The following is a 6086-nucleotide window of genomic DNA, read 5'->3' as shown; positions in this document are numbered from 1 at the left end:
CCTTTGAGATTTCTCCTCCTCTTCAGGTCCCCTTCTCACCTGGTTTTCAAAGGAAGGTGAAATACCTGAAACTGATTTCCAAGAAAAAAGGTGGGTGGAAACACATGCTCTGGGCAATCCTGCTTCGGCAGGGGAGTTGGACTAGATGATCTTTATGGTCCCTTCCAACTCTAAAAAAATCAGTGAAATTCAGTGAAACAGCAGGAGCTGGTTTGAGAGTGGCCGGGGACTGGTGGAGGAGGTCGGCTACCAGAAAGCACAAGAACAAGGCAGGGGGAGCTTTAGACACTTGACAGACAGCTGTGAGGGAGATGTCTCTCTGCTTGGGAACCATCTCCCTGGGCAGGGATCTACAGATATTCTTCTCCTACAAGGGAGGAGACCAAGGCTCATGCTTTGCTGAAGGCTGGAGCACTCAGCCAGGAGTGGGCGAGCTGGATTCTGCACTTGCTCCATCTAAAGAGAATTAAACGAGGGTGAGTCATTTTGTTTCCCATTAATAGGTTTATTTCAGTATTACTTATTAATGCAATTTACTGTTACCTAGCAGTGTGTTTAGGAGGGAAGTTACAGCTTAAAAATAGCTGTTAAAATTCTGCCTCCTCCATGATGGAAATAATTTCTACTGTGCATCTGTGGCTGATCTGTTTGATGGCGTCCCTGCCTTTCACACCCAATAGTTCCTTTGAAGCCCCCGCAAGATTTGCTGAATCAGCAGTCTGCACAGATGCATTTGAGGGACATGGGAACATTGGAATTTCTTAAAATAGCAATAAAAGGACAAATTGACTGCAATTTCTGAAAATAACAGTCAGTGAACTAGTTACTGCCTAATATTCAAATCCAGCTTGCTCACCTGCCCTCCCCATCAGCCCACGGGGTTGGCAGGTCTCAGAAGGGGGCATCTCCACCCTTTTTGTTGATGTGGTCCACTGCAGCCACGGTTCATGGGCTAGAAGGAGAGCAAGCAAAAGAGGCTGGTTTGGTGCCTGGTGAGAAGGCATTTGAAAGAGGAGTCATCCTGGCATATGTCTATGGCTACCATATGCCCAAGAACAGAAAAAGAAAAGGCAGTTTCTGCATGTTTCCCTGCTCTAAAGCATGGGATCTTCAGGTAGCCCCAAGCACTTCTCCTCTTCCCTGAAGCTCCAAGCTGCTGTGTCTCCCAAACCACCCTGCTTTACAGCCACCAATGCCCAGCACAGTCAATGCTTCTCAACCCAGAGCAGGTCTTCCATCCCCTAGTGTCCTAGCGCTTCTTTTTCATGAGGACACCCCAAATTCAGTATCTGTAATCCTCTGACCTGTCTTACATCTTCCCACTCAAACTTCCTTATACCTCCTTTTCTGCCAGTCTGGCACTAGAGTTGCCCCTTTCTGACCCCAGGCCCCAGCATGTACCTGTTCTCATTCCAGGCTCTTTGGCTGCAGCTGGCAAGCCTTGTCCAGGATAACAGCTCTTCAGTAACATTTCCCATGAAAGACAAGGTCTGCCTCCTGCCTCTGGTGCTGTAGGTTTGAAGGGACTTCTGGAGGTTGTCTTGTCCAAGCCTCTTCTCTGAGCAGATCCAGCCACACTGGGCTGCTCAGTCCTCACCAGCTGAGGTTTCAGTATCTCCGAGGACACAGAATCCATCACCCCTCTGGGCAGCCCATTTCACTGCCCGCACGGGGAAAACCTTTTCCTAATTTTCTAATTTCTAAAAATTTCTAATTGGAACCTTCCCTTACACATTTGAGCTCAGTCCAGAGATCCCCACTCAGCTGTGTTGGCCTTCTGCCACATCCCCTCAACTTTCCGCACGTGAAACGGACCGTTCCTGTGCTTGGAAGAGGTTGTTCTCCAACAGGTAGTAGCTCATCACGCTGCAGTAGGAGACATTTTCAATTTTATTTACAAAGCTGTGTAGAGACGCCTGACTATGAGGGTGGAGGGAAAGTGCTGGTGGGGAAAAAAAATTAAAATGGCTCCTGGGCTTTACCAGTAGGAAGCTTGCATTTCACTAGTCAGACTGGTTTCGTAGAAAGTGCCTTTTCTGTTCAGGTTCCCAGAAAGGCTCTATGCCAGCTCTGGCATGGCTTACTCTTAAAATATTTTTTCTTGGATATTTTTAACCTCTTTTCAACCCACTATATACAGTTTTAAAGAGCAGAGTTTGGGTATGGGGCAAGTGAAGACTAAGAGATGGAGACCTACTGTCCTGCTCCCCCTCTTGGCTGACGCAGTGTTTCCCCAAACAATTTTTCCTGGTTTTGCCTGGGACAATTTACTTTGCTTTATTAAATGTGATGCTTTTAGTTGGAAGTCTGTGACAGCCAGCGAATGGCACAGTTTTGCTGTAGCTAAATGTTGCCAATGTGGGCTTTCACTGCAAGCTGGCGTCCTTTTTTAAACTTGAAACAGCGTGTCCATGTCAAATGATTTGTTGTGCCAGATTATGAAGGCGACACTTAGCACAGTCCTGGTCACAATGAGATCTGAAAGGCATGCTAGTAAAGTACACGTTTTTGAGAAATCCCCAGAATATTTTCTGTTCTTTTTACCACTTGGAATCCTTCTGCAAACTGTTGTTTTCAGTCTTGAGTGAGAAAGAAGGAAAGGAAATCAGGATCCCCATCAAAGAGAAGAAAGAAAGAAAGAAGTCAGAATGACAAAGCAGACAAGGACAGATCCTGGGGGAAGACAGGTATACTCATTAATTGTATTTACATTTCAAAGACGAGTTAACTGCGGTGTTCTCAATCATACCCTATACTTGGGTTCCCTGCCACACACCATGAATAATAAATGCACTTTGCGGGATAGAATAAATGACCCAATAGGCTTCTTCCACTTATAATTTCATGGGCAATCTTAATTTGAGAGGTCAGTACAAATGCCTATGGTAAGTGACAATTTTAGGCCAGTAATTACTAATTAAGACAGAAGGCAAGATGCTGGCTAAGGCACTTTCAAATAGATCACAGATAACCTTGCAGGAGCTGATTAACTCAAAGAGAACACCTCCTTAGGTGATAGCTACCAAATGATACTTAGAACAATTTTTAAAATTAAAAAGGATGAGGGAAAAGGATTTATGAAACTCTTGGCTGAGTTTTCTCTGGAGAAAGAATTTTGATAATAAGTGGGATTAGCTGTTTGCCAATTAGCAGACAATTAGAAGGAAGACATTTACCCAGTGGGCAAAAATCTTCTGTGATAGACTCACACTCATCAAACCTGTTTACGCCAAAGGAGGATAAACAGGGCTGCGCTCACAGGGTCTTAGCTCTAGTGACGTGAGCAGCGCTGGCTGCCGCTACCGCACCAACTTCACGTGGGACTCGATGTGACAGTGCTTCACGTGGCAAGCACAGAAGAGAGGACCCCAAGCTGTGCTTGTGGATCCTGGAATGGCTGTGGACGATTTCCCAGGGGTCCACAAAAGAAATTAGGAACGGCACAGCAACGGTTTGTGGAGAATTGTGGGGGATTTTTAGTGACCTGCAAATCAGAAAAAGGGAGAAGACATTGACTTTATTAATAATAGTGTCTGTAAAGGTGATAATCATTGGTAGATCAGAGATAGTGTCACACATTGGAAGCTTTTCTGAAAGTGTCCCTTGGACAGATGAGGCCTCAAATGACCATAAATTCAGAGTGGCAGATGCTGTAAAGAAGAGCTGAGTGAGGCTGATGCTTTTTGTCTTTTTATTTTTTTCCAGCTTAACAATGAATTTTTTTGCATGGTTCCTACAAAATAGGGATATGTAGGCAGCGCTGTTTGGCCAAAAGGTGGAGTTGGGGATGAATCTGTCTGATTTTACAGTTGTTCATGCTCCTTTTTTCCATCCACAGAACGTAACAGATTCCTAGGTAGGGTCCATCTCTCCTAACTGAAGCCTCCAGGAATCAGTGTTTAGGACTGAGCTTCTCTCTAAGCTACTTCCACAAGCAATAGAAAAGAGATGAGCAGGTGGTGAACATGAGCCCTCTAGCTTCTCAAGGTGTATTTCATGGTTCATCCTCTAAAGGGGCTATTTCTTGCCATTAACTCTACGGGCAATATAGAGTGCAAATGTAGACTTACACACAATTCTACAGTCTAGATGCCTACATGAGGCCAGAAAAATTATGCCTTTCTATTCTAAAACCCAGCTCAGAATAGAAAAGAGCACAAGAGGAAAAGAAATTGGGACTAAGCCCTGCTCGGGAGCGCAGAGCATCCCTTCCAGGGATGCTTCCAGGGGATGAGCATCCCCTGCTGCATCCCTTGGCGCAAGGTAGTACCTACCCTGAGGATTACAAATGCAGACTGTGATGTTGAAATGAAGGAATGAACTCATTCCTGGTTTTGCTGCTGGCATCCTGATCAAAATGAGAATTTCAAATAGAGTTTATGGCTTTATAACATTTGTGACATGCATAAATGTGAGGAAGTATTAATACATGTTCCTTCCAACCAAAGCCACGTTTTTGCTTTCTTTCCCTGCACAGTCAAGGGCCATGTCCTAGGGCAGCTTCAGTTGCAAGAAGCTGAATTTATTCTGATCCCAGGAAACACTTGGCCCCCTCCAGAGGCAACTATCATGAGCGGAAGCCATCCCGTGTGGAAGCAGGTCTAACCCATGCCTTAGGCAGCACTTTGCTACACAAGAAATAGGCCTTCGCAGTTTGTTTCATTCAAAACAAGGACATTAACTCCTTGTTGAAGGGGAGGTTTGCTTTTAGAGCCGCTGACAGTTGTCCAGAGATTAAAATTCCTTCCAGTTAGGCTAGTACTGTCCCTGTAACATGGATCTTGTTTGGGAACATCTGACCTGGAGCAGGCAGACAGAGCTACCCAGCATTAGGACAAGTCTAACGGTGGCTCATTGCACCCTAGGGAAGAACTGGAGATGATGAGCACCTTTACTTCAGGGAATGCTGGGGCAGGCTAAACTCTTCCAAAGAGGACCAGTCAGGTTCAGTTAAAATACCTGTGCTGGTTTCCAGAAAAACTAGACATCAGATGTTCTTGAGGGCAAGGACTGGCAGCTATGATCAAAGGCATTTTCCTGGTGCGTCGTGTGGGTTAACAGCCTGTTGAGCAGTAGGAGCGGACGTGATGGAGAGGCTCAGAGCTGCAACGTGCTGCTGCTGCTGCTTAGTGCAACCTGAAGCTGCATTGAAAAATAGAGGGATGCTGTCAAGTCCTTCTGGCAGTGGAAAAAAGCGTACAAAATGAAGGGAACGGTGTCGTCAGAGCCGAATGGCAGCAATATTTTGTGACTGAAAATTATTTTCTGCACTTGCCCAATGGTACGAACACTTAGGGGAAAAAAAGGAGCTCTGCAGAGGCAGTCATTACAGATGGAGGAGACTGATTAGCCCCTCTAGCTTTTCCACCTGAAAATACAAGATGTACTATGATACCGCTGACGTGAACTCCATGGGAGGAAGTAAAGGAAATGTGATTACAGATATTATATCCAAATCGAATTAAAGCAGCATTAAAAAACTCAGATTATTGTACAGTTCCATGCTACGTTGGAAAACATGATATGCTACTGCTACTGACAGACGCATAAAGAACACGCAGGGGCTTATTTCTCAGAAAACAAGTTTGATCTCTGCCTTGCTGATTCACAAATCCACAGAAACAAAGGCAGGAAGTAAAATTATGGACAGACCTTCCCAGCATGTAAATAATCACCAGCAAAGCAGCCCTGTTGCATGGGATTTCTGTTTATTTTTCTTTCAAATATTTACTCTACATTGCAACCTTAAGCAAAGTTATTTAGCTCAGTTTCTTTATCTATAAAAACTGGATAATGAATCTGATTTTCTTTGCAAAAGGCAAATCTGTAGATAAGAGCATTAGTATTGCATGCTCATGTTAATAAATATTTTCTATATTTTCATTGACTAGTGGTCACTGGACCACTTTCATGTCCTATGCTCATTCACAGTACAGATTTAAATGAGTTATTAAATCCTGACTCCTCCTAGTTTTGCTGACAGGGAGAAAGATCAATCCTTAAGCTGGTTTATCGTATTTATATATGCTGTATCCTTAAGCATAAACGTCAAGCTAATATTTAAAACTAATTTTTTGGAGGGGGTC

Source organism: Numenius arquata, chromosome 1 (genome assembly GCF_964106895.1).
Source record: "Numenius arquata chromosome 1, bNumArq3.hap1.1, whole genome shotgun sequence".
Taxonomy (NCBI): domain Eukaryota; kingdom Metazoa; phylum Chordata; class Aves; order Charadriiformes; family Scolopacidae; genus Numenius; species Numenius arquata.
Note: the sequence above shows the minus strand (reverse complement) of the source record.